This window comes from Paramormyrops kingsleyae, chromosome 18 (assembly GCF_048594095.1).
Source record: "Paramormyrops kingsleyae isolate MSU_618 chromosome 18, PKINGS_0.4, whole genome shotgun sequence".
NCBI classification, from domain to species: Eukaryota; Metazoa; Chordata; class Actinopteri; order Osteoglossiformes; family Mormyridae; genus Paramormyrops; species Paramormyrops kingsleyae.
Window position 1 is genome coordinate 20,558,890 of NC_132814.1, and position 17,136 is coordinate 20,576,025.

Here is a 17,136-nt window from a genome sequence, read left to right on the forward strand (position 1 = left end):
CCAAACATTTTATATATACAGGTGTAAGTGAGGTTACAGAGTCCAAACATTTTATATATACAGGTGTAAGTGAGTTTACAGAGTCCACACATTTTATATATACAGGTGTAAGTGAGTTTACAGAGTCCAAACATTTTATATATACAGGTGTAAGTGAGGTTACAGAGTCCAAACATTTTATATATACAGGTGTAAGTGAGTTTACAGAGTCCAAACATTTTATATATACAGGTGTAAGTGAGTTTACAGAGTCCAAACATTTTATATATACAGGTGTAAGTGAGGTTACAGAGTCCAAACATTTTATATATACAGGTGTAAGTGAGTTTACAGAGTCCAAACATTTTATATATACAGGTGTAAGTGAGTTTACAGAGTCCACACATTTTATATATACAGGTGTAAGTGAGGTTACAGAGTCCACACATTTTATATGTACAGGTGTAAGTGAGGTTACAGAGTCCACACATTTTATATGTACAGGTGTAAGTGAGTTTACAGAGTCCAAACATTTTATATGTACAGGTGTAAGTGAGTTTACAGAGTCCACACATTTTATATATACAGGTGTAAGTGAGGTTACAGAGTCCACACATTTTATATGTACAGGTGTAAGTGAGGTTACAGAGTCCAAACATTTTATATATACAGGTGTAAGTGAGTTTACAGAGTCCAAACATTTTATATATACAGGTGTAAGTGAGGTTACAGAGTCCAAACATTTTATATATACAGGTGTAAGTGAGTTTACAGAGTCCAAACATTTTATATATACAGGTGTAAGTGAGTTTACAGAGTCCAAACATTTTATATATACAGGTGTAAGTGAGGTTACAGAGTCCAAACATTTTATATATACAGGTGTAAGTGAGTTTACAGAGTCCAAACATTTTATATATACAGGTGTAAGTGAGTTTACAGAGTCCACACATTTTATATGTACAGGTGTAAGTGAGGTTACAGAGTCCACACATTTTATATATACAGGTGTAAGTGAGGTTACAGAGTCCAAACATTTTATATGTACAGGTGTAAGTGAGGTTACAGAGTCCACACATTTTATATGTACAGGTGTAAGTGAGGTTACAGAGTCCACACATTTTATATGTACAGGTGTAAGTGAGGTTACAGAGTCCACACATTTTATATGTACAGGTGTAAGTGAGGTTACAGAGTCCACACATTTTATATGTACAGGTGTAAGTGATGTTACAGAGTCCACACATTTTATATATACAGGTGTAAGTGAGTTTACAGAGTCCACACATTTTATATGTACAGGTGTAAGTGAGGTTACAGAGTCCACACATTTTATATATACAGGTGTAAGTGAGGTTACAGAGTCCACACATTTTATATGTACAGGTGTAAGTGATGTTACAGAGTCCACACATTTTATATCTACAGGTGTAAGTGAGTTTACAGAGTCCAAACATTTTATATATACAGGTGTAAGTGAGGTTACAGAGTCCAAACATTTTATATATACAGGTGTAAGTGAGTTTACAGAGTCCAAACATTTTATATATACAGGTGTAAGTGAGGTTACAGAGTCCACACATTTTATATATACAGGTGTAAGTGAGGTTACAGAGTCCACACATTTTATATATACAAGTGTAAGTGAGGTTACAGAGTCCAAACATTTTATATATACAGGTGTAAGTGAGTTTACAGAGTCCACACATTTTATATATACAGGTGTAAGTGAGGTTACAGAGTCCAAACATTTTATATATACAGGTGTAAGTGAGTTTACAGAGTCCACACATTTTATATATACAGGTGTAAGTGAGGTTACAGAGTCCACACATTTTATATATACAGGTGTAAGTGAGTTTACAGAGTCCACACATTTTATATATACAGGTGTAAGTGAGGTTACAGAGTCCACACATTTTATATATACAGGTGTAAGTGAGGTTACAGAGTCCACACATTTTATATATACAGGTGTAAGTGAGTTTACAGAGTCCACACATTTTATATATACAGGTGTAAGTGAGGTTACAGAGTCCACACATTTTATATATACAGGTGTAAGTGAGGTTACAGAGTCCACACATTTTATATATACAGGTGTAAGTGAGGTTACAGAGTCCAAACATTTTATATATACAGGTGTAAGTGAGTTTACAGAGTCCAAACATTTTATATATACAGGTGTAAGTGAGGTTACAGAGTCCACACATTTTATATATACAGGTGTAAGTGAGGTTACAGAGTCCAAACATTTTATATATACAGGTGTAAGTGAGGTTACAGAGTCCACACATTTTATATATACAGGTGTAAGTGAGGTTACAGAGTCCAAACATTTTATATATACAGGTGTAAGTGAGTTTACAGAGTCCACACATTTTATATATACAGGTGTAAGTGAGGTTACAGAGTCCACACATTTTATATGTACAGGTGTAAGTGAGGTTACAGAGTCCACACATTTTATATATACAGGTGTAAGTGAGTTTACAGAGTCCACACATTTTATATATACAGGTGTAAGTGAGGTTACAGAGTCCACACATTTTATATGTACAGGTGTAAGTGAGGTTACAGAGTCCACACATTTTATATATACAGGTGTAAGTGAGGTTACAGAGTCCACACATTTTATATATACAGGTGTAAGTGAGGTTACAGAGTCCACACATTTTATATATACAGGTGTAAGTGAGGTTACAGAGTCCAAACATTTTATATATACAGGTGTAAGTGAGGTTACAGAGTCCACACATTTTATATATACAGGTGTAAGTGAGGTTACAGAGTCCACACATTTTATATATACAGGTGTAAGTGATGTTACATAGTCCACACATTTTATATATACAGGTGTAAGTGAGGTTACAGAGTCCAAACATTTTATATATACAGGTGTAAGTGAGGTTACAGAGTCCACACATTTTATATATACAGGTGTAAGTGATGTTACATAGTCCACACATTTTATATATACAGGTGTAAGTGAGGTTACAGAGTCCAAACATTTTATATATACAGGTGTAAGTGAGGTTACAGAGTCCACACATTTTATATATACAGGTGTAAGTGAGGTTACAGAGTCCACACATTTTATATATACAGGTGTAAGTGATGTTACATAGTCCACACATTTTATATATACAGGTGTAAGTGAGGTTACAGAGTCCACACATTTTATATATACAGGTGTAAGTGAGGTTACAGAGTCCACACATTTTATATATACAGGTGTAAGTGAGGTTACAGAGTCCACACATTTTATATATACAGGTGTAAGTGAGGTTACAGAGTCCAAACATTTTATATATACAGGTGTAAGTGAGGTTACAGAGTCCAAACATTTTATATATACAGGTGTAAGTGAGTTTACAGAGTCCACACATTTTATATATACAGGTGTAGGTGAGTTTAGAAATTTCACTAATTATATGTTATAATACCATATTAATGCACAAGTAAGTTGCTAATTAAAATAATTGCTGATGTCTTCCCCTGATAATGCTGGCAGTGCCACTAAATGAAAGGTCTACCTTGTCATTTTAAAGTGTGTTGGAGGTAGTTTGTACTGCCAGGCTGAATGACTGATTTGCCTCTTTTTCACCATAAACCATGCAAACTTGCTGTTACATGCAGGTGTTTTTTTTAACATCCTGTAAGTACATAAATGTCTGTTTTTATTTCTGAAGCTTTGCTTTAATATGTTGTTGGGGTTAGTTACCTGTTTTAAGGGGATGTATTACTACACATTACCTCTTAATAATGAATTTATTACTAGAAAATGCTGCTCATACCACAGAAGCACACAGTATGCATTGCCTCTGGAGTTACAAACTTAATATAGAGTGATAGTACTCCTATCTTGTAAATGCACAGTAGACTATACTAGCCAGAGTGATAATACTCCAACCTCATAAATGCACAGTACATTTTACTGTACAGAGTAATAATACGGTAAACTTATAAATGCACAGTACACTTTACTGTACAGAGTAATAATACGCCAACCTTATAAATGCACATTACACTTTACTGTACAGAGTGATAATACTCCAACCTTATAAATGCACATTACATTTTACTGTACAGAGTAATAATACACCAACCTTATAAATGCACATTATACTTTGTGCTTTCTGGACAGATGCAGCTAGATGTTTTTTTTTGGATTTTGTAGACCATGTTTGCCCCTCCCCCCCACAGCCAAACTGGAGCCCCCCTGCCAAATGGGAGTCCACCCCCAAACAGCCTAAGCTGAGTGGAAGCCCCCCCATTCCCATCAGGCTGAGTAACGGGCAGAGCGGGGGGTTCGCCGGCACTGCCAGGAGCCAGTGGCACACTCCATCCCCAGTGCAGACAGATGCTCCTTTCTCTCTCCCTTCCTCCTTCGCTCATTCTCTCTATCTCGCGCTCTCACTCTCTCTTTGATCCTGGCCTTTGAGGCAGAGAGGGGCGGTTAAAGATGAGGGCAGAGAGTTTGTTTTGTTGACCTGCTGCCTGGGCAACAGGTGTAATGGAGCTGGAGACGCCCAGGCAGCCGGGCATTCTGGGAGATCAGACAGGAAGCAGCTCCCGCTGGAATGCCTAATGCTCTCCAGGTGTCTGTGACACTAAGCCCGGGGGAGCCCAAATAATCCCCCCTGAGGGCCGATGATGGACCGAGCCGAGCCGGGAGAATCTGCAAACAAGCAGAGACCTTCCTAAGTCCGTTGGCTCCCCTCCCAGCCCCCCCTCCCCACCCCCGCTAAGGAAATGCTGCATGTTTGTGGTTGATTAATCCCTGGCTGTTTCGAAAGAGCAGATACACGGTCAAGTTTGTTTATACTTTCAAACACGCACCAAAACAAGGTTGTCGGCCCTACCCAATAAAGTACAAGCAGGTAACAGGAAGCATCACGCCCCCGTTTGCGTGCGTCTGCGATGGGGACTCACTGTTTCATGTTTATCAAAAAGCAAAAAACCTCAGATGTTGTGGTTTGTGCAGGTATGGGTTCGCTTCCACGTATGCCATCATGCTCTCCATTCAAAGACACACGCACACGTGACAGTGAAGTTTGGGGGTCAGTGCACAGAGTGACCCATTTATCTGCTGCCCCTAGATTATTTTCGGGTTGAGGGCCCAGTGGAGATGTCTGCTGAGCATGGGATTCAAACTGGTAATCATCTGGTCACAGACACAGAGACCTAATCTGTTGACCCACACACTGCCTGCAAAACTATTTGTGCCACACATCTATGGGGACACACAAACCAGCATGCATGTGGAACACCATCCCCTCTAGTAAATGTGTTACGTTAGGCTGATGTGCCTGTGATCAGAAAGTTGTGGGTTCATATCCCATGGATGGACACCATTGGGCCTTCGAGCAAGGTCCTTAAGCCGCAGTACTTTGGTTAGCTAGGGTTAGGCTTAGAATTAAGGTTAAGCTTCATCCTGCTGTCTGCATGCTGTCACTCGGGGTCTGTGATCCCACCATGTGCTCAGTCCACCCACTCCCATCACGGCTCTCCTTCTGGGCATCTGTAGCATGCACAGAACGGGGAAGGGAACTCGGGATGCTCCTGCCACAACCTCTTCCCAACACTCATGTACACGACACGCCGAAACCAGGCCTGGCTGCATGGTGCCGCAGGCCCGCCCAGTCAGAACTTACCGGCATCTTAACAGAATAGCTGTTTTACATTCTTCAAGATGCAGGTCGGCTGCGTAAAAAGCATCCATACCTTAGCACCTGTATGAAAACACCAGCAAGTATTTCAACATCTGTAATCTGTAAGGGTAACGGCAGCAGCATGCAGAGTCTCACCGAGCGTGTCTGAAAGCCCTGCACGTCTTCATGCCGCTCTTCACGGCATATTTTTGAAAACCACTATTGACTTTCCCACTTGAGGAATGAAAAATCAACATACACATAATGAGCCCCTAAAACAACAGATCGGCGCTGATGTATGTGAGCGTCACTGCTGAATGCAGACACGTCGAGCAGCCAGACCCAGCTACTGAAACCATCAACTGAAAACATTACGCAAAGGTCCATATGCTTTTATCATCATTTTAATCAAATAGCATCTTTTCAGAATGAGGATGAAATTTTGACAGAATATTCTATGTGACATGCCTGCAGACATATTTGTGCATTTAGAGGAGACCCTTCTAACAAATTGTCATTCTAGGAACGTTTACTGAATGTTACAATTAAGGAATGGAAATGTTCAAACTTTCCAATTCTCTGGATGTTCCTAGAACATTATCCCACTAGTACAACTAAAACTAATAATATTGGCACAAAGGAAGGGCTTGGTAAGGCAGTGGGTAGCACTGCCACTTTGTACTTCAAGGGTCTCGGGTTCAAGCCAAGATGCTGCATTCACTGTGTGTGTGTGTGTGTGTGTGTGTTTGTGTGTATAAAGTGTGGAAATAACATTCCATTAACGTTCTCTGGCAACTTTGAGAAGATCATAACAGCAGCTCCCCGCTTCTCACACAGCTTCAGGAAACCAGTAGTTTCCAGGGAGTTCGCAGAGCCAGCTGTACTGCCAATGAACACCATGGGGTCCATTATGCCCCAAGATTATAAGATTATAATAATAGAGTGGAAACTGCTTATAGTGATCAAGAAGCTTGGGACAGAATCATTCCTGTAGCGATACTGTTTAAATAATTTGTTTATAATTGTTACGACTCGGGGAGACACGGAGCGCGGAAACATGAACTCAAGTCCAAAATAAGCCAACGCCGGGTTTATTAGGAAACGCAGGACATCAAAGCACACGCAACGTCAATGATCGGACTGAGGAAACAACCTGAAACGCGGACTAAATACATTGAACTAATGACAGCAACAGGAAACAGCTGGTGAACACGGGGAATCCACACGGGGTAGATGAGGGGGCGTGGCCAACGAGAGGGTAGAACGAGCGGGCATGACAATAATAGTCAAGTAGTCCGCTTACAGTGTTCATTTTGGGTCTTTTTAAACGTGACAACATATGGAAATGACTAAAATTGAGGCAGTTCATTTTTTTATTTTACTTTACCTTGATCGCCCTACTTTGCCTTGCGATAACCCGTCTGCTTCTGGCTAGCTACCTGAGACTAATGCTGCGTGTACGGAAAACATGACAGAAAAGAGAAAGTAATTTTCTCTCAATGACAAATAAAGACTCATCAAAGCGTATGATAAACTGGCAACAACGAGCCACCGAGATGCAGCAGCGAAACTACAATAAGCGTTTTGAGACAATACAATGTTGTGAAAACGCGCTGTATAAATAAAATTTTAATTAATTGAATATTTGTGTACTGTACTGTATTATATTGTATTTGAATTATACACAGTTCAGTGATTTACTTTGTACAGTACTGTGGTTTGAAAAGCGTTTGAAACAGCTGTACTGTATTTTGAAATTATCAATTGAATTGTCTATTTTATTGCCTCATTTGTGTTATAAATATACAAATATACAGAATTTTTATACTGTATGTTTGTGTGTGAGTGTTTCTGTGTGTGTGGGGGGGGGGAGTTTGCATAGATCACATTTGAGGGCCAAATTGTCCCCAAAGTGTAGTAAAACCTGAAATTTCCCTACTTTTGGGGACATCTTTTGAGGTCCCCATTTGGATAACCTCAGCTTTAGAAAAAATCTGTGAATGCACTCAAAAAAAGTAAATGGTTTTCCCCATAAAAATGAATGGAGAGTCCCCACAAAGATAATGACAAACCTGTGTGTGTGTGTGTGTGTGTGTGTGTGTATCTGTGTGTGTGCGTGTGTGTGTGTATGTGTGTGTGTGTATGTGTGTATGTTTGTGTGTGTGTGTGTTTGTGAGAGAGAGAGAGAGCAGGGCCAGGGTTTCCATGTGGATCTGCTCAATGCTGCTTCACCTCACTAACCCACTCTAAGTTCTCGGAATGGCAGAAGGTCCGGCCAGCAGACGCATAAAGCAGGGTTACATTACGCAAAGCCCACTGACTAATAACTGCCGCGCTTGTGGAGTTTGTCAGGGCAGGCGGCTGCGTCCTGTTACTGCTGTTGTCTAGTAGAGTCATGCGCTAAGTATTTTAATACTTGAAAAACAATCCATTAAGTGTCAAATGGTTTTCAACAATCAGCAAAGCGATCGGATCAGTCGCTCATCATCACGGGTGAGGGCCTGGGGGGGGGGGGGGTGGTCATCTTCATCAGGGTTGGGGATTCTGGGGGCGGGGGGGCCGAGGGAATGGACCCGGCGGGAGATGGACCCTTAGCGAGTCGTGGCCAGTGAGATCATGAAGAAGACAAGGTCTCACTGCAGACGGCACCCCCCCACACACAAGACCCGGACGAGCAGGATGGTGTGCAGCGCTCGCGGTACACGGCTATGTCACACGGACCGGCGTACGTGTGGCGGTGAGTGTGCCTACGCGTGTTTATCACGGGTGGGGCACGGGGATGTGTTTGCCGTCTCGCTAGATGTGCACAGTGACGGCTGGGATCTGATAGGTGCTTATCTAAACAGGGGCGTCCGAGCCGCTTGCTGCAAAGCAAACAGAAGCAGTGCATCCCCCATCCCCCCCCACAGGAGCGGCTCTGTGCTGGATTACCATGTGACAGCGGACATTGTTTCACAGCAAAATGGAGGTACAGCGAGGGATTTGGACAGCACACTGTCGTAACGCAGAGGGCCAGCCTGCCCAGAAGTGGCACTCGTAATAGACACCTACAGAGACTCGGTACAGAGAGTCACACTACAGAGAGTCATGGCTACAGAGAGTCACACTACAGAGAGTCATGGCTACAGAGAGTCACACTACAGAGAGTCATGGCTACAAAGACTCACAGTACAGAGAGTCATAGCAACAAAGGCACACTACAGAGGCTCACGCTACAGAGAGTCATGGCTACAAAGGCACACTACAGAGACTCACGCTACAGAGAGTCATGGCTATAAAGGCACACTACAGAGACTCACACTACAGAGGCTCACGCTACAGAGAGTCATGGCTACAAAGGCACACTACAGAGACTCATGCTACATAGTTACGGCTACTAAGACATGCTACAGAGTCATGCTACAGAGACTCACACTACAGAGACTCAAGCTACAGAGATCCACACTACAAAGAGTCATGGCTACAGAGAGTCACACTACAAAGACTCACAGGTACAGAGAGTCACATTGCTATAGTCACAGCTACAGAGACTAACCGCTGTGTAGAGTCACAGCTACAGTGAGTCACAGTTGCAGACAGTCACAGCTACAGAGTTACAGTTACAGGGAATTGCTGCTACAGAGCCACAGCTACAGAGACTCACTACTACAGAGAGTTAACACAACAGAGAGTCATTACATTCACAACCAAAGAGGATCTTTTCAGCTAATGATATTATCACCAACCATGTTTCAAAACAGCTTCCAGTCCGTATCTGCTCGTATTTTATTTTTTCCAAAGTAAACTGCAGCAATCCTTGCTGGGCTTGGGCTTCGTATATACAGAGGAATAACAGAATGACGCATCTGGCTTCTGGCAAACCTCTCCATTTAAAGATCTCACTCACAGAATCTTGGGCACATCAGGAACTTTCAGGAGCTGCACAGTAAACACCTCAAATCAGGAACCGTGAGGGGCTTGTCTGAATGATGTATACAGCCCCCCCGCCCCCAGCTGCCCTGGGCTGTTCCCACACCCCACCACCGTGATATCAGGGTTACCATGGGCACTCTCCTGGTGTGTCCTGAGTCCATCACCATCTTCCGGTCATGTGATCACATCCCTGCAAATCACAACCATGGTGACCATGATGATGATGACTTGGACAAGTATGATGAAGTTCCTGAAGATGAAGGTTATGATAATAATCATCATCATCGCAATGTCCTGAGCTTGTTATGTCCTCTACATGGAAATCCTCTGTCCCAGTGGTTTCCCAGTGGACCACAGATGGATGGTCTCCCACAGATACCCGTGATGATTCCCAATTTCCTGAACATCGCCGTCCCTGTTTCATCTTCATTCATCATACCTTTATCAGTGCAGTCTGCAAATAGGTCAAGCATAACGAGTCATGATGGGTGTCCACTTACTCCTGTCCATGTCATTTAAGGTCCTCACAAAGGCTGCCAATGATTCATCGGGGAAGCAATCTGACCCCCTCTCCACCTCCAGGACATCCAAAAATACCACCTTATTTTACCAAAAGTAATATCACGACTCGAGTTGGGTATTCCTCTATCAGGAAAACAACGCCGGGCTGTTGTCATGATAGTCAACGTGAAGCTGGAAGGTCAGAAGGTCATAGAGGAACGTCAGAGGTGCGGGGCTGTTGTTTAGGCAGATACACTCAGGAGCATCATCTTGTGAATAACAGGCTTCCTATGCTGAAGCCCAACACGGGGGGCGGCGGGGGGGGGGGGGTTCCCCACACACCCACCTCACACAAGGACACACATGGACACTCTCTCCCATTATGGAAACTCGACGGCAACTGCCAGTACGTTTTACTGCAGGAGTACACGGGGCAGATGCGAGATCATGAGGTCGCGCCCGGTGAGGTTGCGATAAAGGCCAAGGAAGTCTTGAGAACGGTAACGTTAATCTGAGAAACACGAGGATGCTGGTGACGCATTTCCAGGCTGGAATCTGACCTTTGCTGGACGGAAACTGTAAACCTGCTGGACCGGGGCAGATTTACACCGGACGTGCGTCACTCGGGAAAAGTGCATCAGATCAAAACGGAATGTGATTTTAATGACGCCGTGAAATCACCAGTTCATCCAAACCAGTTCCAGATCGTCCAAACCTAAATAATTCGTCAAGCCCACTAAAGAGAAAAAAGAAACTGGTTGAAAACGTTCTGAGTTGTCCTTTTATTAGGAAACATTATCACATGACTCACACATAGCAAATGCTTAATTGCCAAACAGGATGAAGACCGTAACCAGAAGCCGTTTGAGGTTTTACAAGTTCAGCGGCTGGTTGAAGGCTTCACCTTGAATTCGTTTCAAGGCGTTTAATTTCAGAAGCTGCCGACATGCTGGAGTTGAGACCGAGGACCCGTCTGTGCCAAAGCGGCATTAGTACAGAGACCAGGCGTCTGTCACGTACTGCAGTGCTGGGCTTTGGAACCGCCACCAGTGACGTTTGTATAAAAGACCCTCCAAACTCTTAATAAAAATATGCATGGTGTTTGTAAGACAGTCACTGGTGGAGATGAAGGACAGCAGGCACACTGGAAAATGTCAGCTCTAAGAGGCACTGGTTATATTTTCTGGATTGTTCTCATACTTGGAGGTATGAGAGGGCAAAGGCTGACTGCATACATCGGTTGTTGGGACCGGAAACACGGAAACAAGCGGGAAGCAGCACCCAACTCTATATCCTGCAGACTAATTAATCTCGCATTTGAACCGTGTTAACGGGGCAGCTGCTGAATGCAGAGACACACAAATCAGGAACACGGCGAGTTGAAGCTGGCCAGCGCCTGCCAAGGGAGTTCAGGATCCTGAGGAGGAACGCATGGAGAGACCTAGAACACCCGCCATTCCGAGATGTTGGACAGCTGGTGGGCCCGTGACTGAAACAGCATCACAGCAACATGCTCTGGGGTCACTTATCTGTGGGTGACTCCGGGGAGAGTCACAGGGCTGGTTAGGGTTAGGGTTACAGTTAAGGTGTCCAAGACCAGCTGCATGTGTCCATCAGCCTGAACTTCCTAGTTTGAAGCTGTGTTTGTGGTCAGAGTGTGAAACCTAAGTGTCTGACACCTGAGACCACATCAAGGAGAACAGAGAAACTCCAACGCCAAAATGGTGCGTACGTGCTTGTGAACACACACTGAGTAGGCAAAGAGAACTGGATGAAATCTCTGCTGTCTGGTTCCATATCCATCCATCCATGCATACATGCATACATACATCCGATAGCCTAGGGCTCAGGCAGCACAGGACACACAGCCGGGGTACATCCTGGATGGGATGCCAGACCATCACAGGGTGCAAACACACACAATCATACTGTACTGCAGTGGTCACCTATTGGTGGACTTCAGTCTACATTTGAAGCAAAGTATCATTCAATCCAGACCGTGCAATCGACCCTCCCTCTTGACTGCTGAGCAAATTTTAATGTCAGAATCCCCCCATCCAGTCAATTTGGCCCTCAGGGAAAAACACTTGGGGAACATTGGTCTACTGGCATGCCACGATTAAAATGTTTTAAACATGTCTTGCTTACAACAGCTTTATGTGGATGCTCTTGTCGATTCTTTTTCTGATTGCACCTATATGGCTGATATATCTGTGTCAAACCTCACAGCTGTCAGTGCATCAGCAGCCACCTGTCAGCCCAAAAGCATCAGAATAACAGCCGACAGTACAATCAACATCCTCAGCATGTGCAGGTGCTCTCTGTACACACCCCTCCCAGTGGACAAAGGAGGTACTGCAGCCTTTCCTCATCCAAAGCAGCAAGGCAAATGCACAAGATTTTATTACATTCCCTGTAAAACCACAACTTGCGTATGTTATTTACGGGAACACAGAGCAATAAAGGTCTCACTAGTGAGGATACGACCTGGGGTTCTGGGTCTGAACACGACGTCTAGGAACAAACACGCTAACAAACTAACCCTTTTGTTTTGGCTGGTTTCTAGTAGCTTCCTCACTCCCTGCTTTCGAGTATAACTACAAGAGTCAGGAATGGCAGAGTGAGCACATCAGGTGGTAAAAAGGACAGAGATTGTCCTCATAAGATATGTTGGCACAGCTGTTCCACAATTATACAGCACTATTCATCAGGTCCAAAGTTGTTAGGAACTGTGAATCTTTACTGCAGTTGAATAAAAAAATTCTTATCAAGCTTATTCCTTACTGCATTAACTGGGAGGGTAATTAATTGCTCAGTTGGCTACATTAGTCTCTTAGACTCAAAAGAGAGGTGTGTGTGTGTAACCATCACTCGGCCTGCCGTGGTGGTGAACGGCTTCCTGGCTGATGCTCAGTGTATTAGCAGTGTCTGGGCAGTGATTCAGCAATCGCACTGCAACTGTGTGTGAGTGAAGCCTCTTCAGATACCTGGGGAGGAGGGGTACGGCGCCAGCCAGACACCCCGCAATGGAGGCTATCAATCCCACAATGCACTGCATCTATACCAACAACAAATGCCCAGGAGATTTCTGGGTAAGCATGCAGCATCATTCTTGGGGTTTGTTACTCTCTTCACTCAGTCGCCGTCTCGTTACTTCCAGGTAAACAGAGACTGTTACTCACTATTTCCACTTCCATACTGGAGAGACACGCCAGGGCTCACGCGATGGCTCACGCAAGGGTGCCCATGACGGTGTTGTTACTGTATCAACCTGAGAACACCCACCCTCTCCTTTTTCAGCAGTCCAGCTGGTAAAGGACCAAGACCGCCAACTGGCAATGCCTGACATTTTAATTGTTTCAGTCAGTGACTTGGACTGTTTGTGCTCAAAGCTGGAGTCAGATTTCCACAAACACAAACACACATGCACAGTCCATGAATTTGTACCTTTATGGGAACTCTCCATTCATTTCTATGGGAAAAACCCTAATCCCAACAATAACAACCTTTAACCCCATAAGTAACCAAACAAAACACAAGACTTTGAAAAAATATGAGACTCAATGCATGTGATTCCCCAGTGATGCTTTGAAGTATGTGTGAATATTAAGGGGAAAAAGATACCAGATTAAGTTAAATAAACGAACAAATGAGAATGTAAAGTATAAAAACATAATTATAAAATAATATAAGAATATAAAACATATAAAATATAGACAAGATGTACAACAAGTGATGATCCTTGTGGGAGCAGAGCTATGCTGAAATCATCATGGCTATTAAAGTCTCGCATCCATAAACACTGAGCTTATCCTGGGAATAAAGAGGGACAAATGAGGATCTTTCACATGGTGGAACATCAGTTTCAGGTTCAAAGTCATGAGCATCTCTCCAGCTGTTTCCCAAAGGCTTCTCAGGAAGCACACCTCCACCTTCAGCTCCTGTATCTCAGGAAGCACACCTCCACCTTCAGCTCCTGTATCTCAGGAAGCACACCTCCACCTTCAGCTCCTGTATCTCAGGAAGCACACCTCCACCTTCAGCTGCTGTATCTCAGGAAGCATACCTCCACCTTCATCTCCTGTATCTCAGGAAGCACACCTCCACCTTCAGCTGCTGTATCTCAGGAAGCATACCTCCACCTTCATCTCCTGTATCTCAGGAAGCACACCTCCACCTTCATCTCCTGTATCTCAGGAAGCACACCTCCATCTTCAGCTCCTGTATCTCAGGAAGCACACCTCCATCTTCAGCTCCTGTATCTGAGGAAGCACATCTCCACCTTCAGCTCCTGTATCTCAGGAAGCACACCTCTACCTTCAGCTCCTGTATCTCAGGAAGCACACCTCCACCTTCAGCTCCTGTATCCCAGGAAGCATACCTCCACCTTCAGCTGCTGTATCTCAGGAAGCATACCTCCACCTTCATCTCCTGTATCTCAGGAAGCACACCTCCATCTTCAGCTCCTGTATCTCAGAAAGCACACCTCCATCTTCAGCTCCTGTATCTCAGGAAGCACACCTCCATCTTCAGCTCCTGTATCCCAGGAAGCACATCTCCACCTTCAGCTCCTGTATCCCTGGAAGCACACCTCTACCTTCAGCTCCTGTATCTCAGGAAGCACACCTCCACCTTCAGCTCCTGTATCTCAGGAAGCACACCTCCACTTTCAGCTGCTGTATCTCAGGAAGCACACCTCCATCTTCAGCTCCTGTATCTCAGGAAGCACACCTCCATCTTCAGCTCCTGCATCTCAGGAAGCACACCTCCATCTTCAGCTCCTGTATCTCAGGAAGCACACCTCCACCTTCAGCTCCTGTATCTCAGGAAGCACACCTCCATCTTCAGGTCCTGTATCTCAGGAAGCACATCTCCACCTTCAGGTCCTGTATCTCAGGAAGCACACCTCCACCTTCAGCTCCTGTATCTCAGGAAGCACACCTCCACCTTCAGCTCCTGTATCTCAGGAAGCACACCTCCATCTTCAGCTCTTTCCTGGCCTTAGAGCGACATGCCTCTACTTTCACTACATTCTTTGGTCAAGTAACACAAATTACATCAAGGCAGATATGCTCACTGGTGGTGTCAAACGCCAGTGATGCACGAAGAACCAACCAGCACATACCATGAGAATGAATGAAGGGCATTTAGACCAATGAGCAAACAGGTTGCTAAGTTTGGACCAACTTTTTTTCCATTGTACGCTATCACCCATCACAGCATTTAAAGAATCTAAAAGCCTGGACAGTAAGGCACCAGGCCTAGAGTTTCAGACATTGGGAATGGGACACGGTGCTATACATCCCAAGCTGACTAGGACACGAATCCCCAAATCAAACACTCACATCAGCGGCCTCTGTCTCTCACCATGGGGTCTGAGTCAGAGTCCCAGAGCGTGCAGTCCTGGGGCCTTGATGTGTAATGTATTGCCACACACTGTTGTTAAGTGCCATGGGGCAACAGTATTGTGAAGGGCGCTATATAAATTTAAACTGACTTTGAATTGACTTAAATGTCACCTGGGTGAGTCACCGAATGATGCAGCATCGAAAGGGGAGGTCAGCTCATGTCGTGGTGAGTCATGCATGCTCAAGCGCTCTTTGGAGATGGACCAAAGGCACATTGGCTCATAGTCATCTGGAGCTTCACCCCGCCCTGGGGTCCACAGTTACAGTAACCACACGCTAAGAGGAAGCTTGTCTTACACCAGCTCATCTGATCCTGACAGATATGAACATGTGAGCAGAGGAGATTAACATAATTAGCTGTGAGACTATCAGTTGCGTGCTGCGTGGTCGCACAAAGTCACGAAATCAGCTGGGAAAGTAACCGGAATGCATCTATATTTGATAGCTCATCCATTATTAATTACAGCAGCAATTAATTCACTTATAATTGTAATGTTACACTGAAGGCATTATAATTAATGGATTATATTGTATAGCCATAATCACGTGGCAGTCTATCTCTATCAGCTTGGTAAGGAAAATGTCCCAGAATGTGAAAGTGAATGAATTGCCAATTCACATGGGTTTCCTAACAGAACATGTAGGGGAGCGATTGGAACGTGAGCGTCCTCCAGACAGGAAGTATGGGGGAGCAGCTGGGACTGATGGGAACAGCAGCCTACAGGTGATATCTCACCTCCTGCCATGAAATCCCCTACAAACAGAAGGTTCCAAAAGAGTCCTGCTAGGTCCTGGTGTGTCTGAACACTCGTCACTGTGTCTCGCTGACACCTGATTCCTGCTACACATGTCCTCATCATCAGGCAAACACTAACACGCTATCTGCCAGTCGTTATGTCACCAGAGGTTCAGCAAATTGATTCTCATACAGCATCATAACAGCTGAAGAAAAATACTCCAAACCACCAGGACACCAGGATCACCTGACCGCTCGACGTCCTACAACAGGATGTGGCCCAAACACTCACCGCCTGACCCCTTCCTGACATGTCCCCGTCACTCAGTGTTTTCTTCCGATGCCAGACAGGCCTCCTGGTGTAATACGCCTCACGCCGCTGTACCACAATACCGCCAAACCATGCACCCTAATTATGGTCAAGACCTAAATGTCTTGCCTGTAATCCCTGCACCCAGTGTGATTAATAATCATTTGATTTGTAACATTTATGTTAATGCCCTAAGGAGGCGTAAGGGTGAAAATTCAGGGTGTTTCTGATAGACATGACCAGTGCCAGGTCAGCTTCAGTTCGCCTTGCAGCCTGTCCTGCTGTACATGGCACACAGCATTCCTAGCGCTGTACCACCGCACCGTGGCACAAAATCTTTATCAATGTTAACACAAGACAGCACAATAGGCATTTGAGATTTTTTTTCTTGCATTTTGCTCTGCAGTATTTGCAATGAAAACAGTGCTCATGGGAGATTTACTTTACGAAAAATGATTGGTTCAGAGAAGTTGGTTCAAGCAACTAAAAGAGGCTGGACCGAGTCATTTGATCGGTTGGCCTCGGCTCCTCTAGTTGTTTGGATCCACCCCCTCAACAATCTGATTGGTTATCTCTCTGTACCAATCATATTTCATTCTTTCTGCCCTCAGAACATTTTTTGTGTAAGTAAAACTC